The 1,705-nt window shown below is 32.0% G+C and overlaps 1 non-coding gene across 1 annotated transcript; it reads left to right on the top strand.

Moving 5' to 3' along the window:
* The first annotated feature begins 850 nt into the window (after nucleotides 1-850).
* Nucleotides 851-923, top strand: TRNAA-UGC. Its single transcript has one exon. It is a non-coding gene; the product is annotated as a tRNA-Ala (tRNA).
* The last annotated feature ends 782 nt before the right edge of the window (nucleotides 924-1,705 follow it).

Raw genomic sequence — 1,705 nt, 5'->3', positions numbered from 1 at the left:
GACAGTAGTCTGTTGACAGCGACGATGGAAGTCAGGCAATGACGGTGGCCCAACTATGGTGTCCCGATCAGGGTAGAGCTCAAAAGTCCTTACAAGCATATAACTCCATTTAATCTTCTCATCCATGTCCACTCTTACTCTTTCATGAAAAGAGTGGAGGTTTATTTATATATTTTGAGAGTGACATCATTTATAAATACTGAAAGAATCTGAATCGCTCTATCAGATGACCTAGAGTGATCCCTTAATCATATGTAATTTTATGAGTATTTGAATACCTCAATGACATCGAATTAAGCGACCATAAGCTCGTTAGATTCGTGTCATCTAGACACTCAGTTTGATTATAAGCTTGTCATATTTGAATATAATTTGATCCCCAAAATATGTTCCAAGTTTCATTTTTATGTTTTAAGTGAATTATATGGGCTCACTTCGATTAAGATAACATTATTTTCTTATGTCATATATAACCCGCTTGTCTCATTGAGACAATTCATTTAATCATAAATTTTCATTGTGAAGATTTCTAAATTTGATTTTTGAAGCTTTAGCTTCAAATGTGAGCTAAGATTCAAGCAAACAATATGACTTCTTGGAGCTATCATTTCTCATGTGAAGTTTTGCAATGATTTTTTTTAACATATATAGAAGTGAAAATATTTAATACTTTATAATGGATGTATTTTTATTTTTATACAAGTAATACTATAAAGAATGTAAGTATACAATTATTTCTAATGGGGTTTTAATCTGAAATTAAATACGCTCAAATTCATTTAAATTTAAGAGGATCCTAATAAACCTTTAATAAAGCCTTTACACGCTATTACGGCAATCGAATTTCGAAGGGGATGTAGCTCAAATGGTAGAGCGCTCGCTTTGCATGCGAGAGGCACGGGGTTCGATCCCCCGCATCTCCACTTTTTTCTAGCTTTTCTAAAATTTTGTTCAAAATTTTTTGGCGAAATAACCCCTAGGCTGCTGTCAAAATGTATTTTTGTTCGAGAACAGCTTGTATTTAGTTCGTTAAAAAATTCATGTTTGACTCAGTTGGCTAAGCTAATGAGCTAAAGATGAATAACATAAATAAATATTTGTTCTTTTATGTTCAGCTCGTTTGGGCTCGAAATTTTTTTCAAACTTTTCTAAAATTTTGTTCAAAATTCATTGGCGAAATAACCCCCTAGGCTGTCAAAATGTCTCTTTGTTCACGAACAGCTTGTATGCAGCTCGTTAAAAAGCTCGTGTTCGACTCGTTCGCTAAGTTAACGAGCTGAAGACGAACAACATAAATAAATATTTGTTCTTTTGTGTTCAGCTCGTTTGGGCTCGAAATACTACTAATTATATATATTTTGATGAGTAGTGCTTTTAAAAAACAAAACTACAAAGATTTATAATCAATTAAAGTGTTAATTAAGAAAATAGAATTAAAATTATTAAATTAGATTCAAAAGATGTTTTAATATAAGCAATAATTTTTAAATCTTGCCCCAATCCTTAACATATTATGACTACGTGATTAGGGTTGTCAAAACGACTCTGTGTTCGTGAACGGCTCGTGTTTGGCTCGCTTAGAAAACAAGTCGAACACAAACACACTTTTTGAGCTCGAAATATAAACGAGCTCGAAATATTAATAATTTATATTCTATTTTCTTCATTGGTACTTTTAATTGATTATAAATCTTTGTAGTAGATC

This window comes from Phalaenopsis equestris, unplaced genomic scaffold (assembly GCF_001263595.1).
Source record: "Phalaenopsis equestris unplaced genomic scaffold, ASM126359v1 Scaffold207623, whole genome shotgun sequence".
NCBI lineage: Eukaryota > Viridiplantae > Streptophyta > Magnoliopsida > Asparagales > Orchidaceae > Phalaenopsis > Phalaenopsis equestris.
Note: the sequence above shows the minus strand (reverse complement) of the source record. Positions and strands in the feature narration are given on the sequence as shown.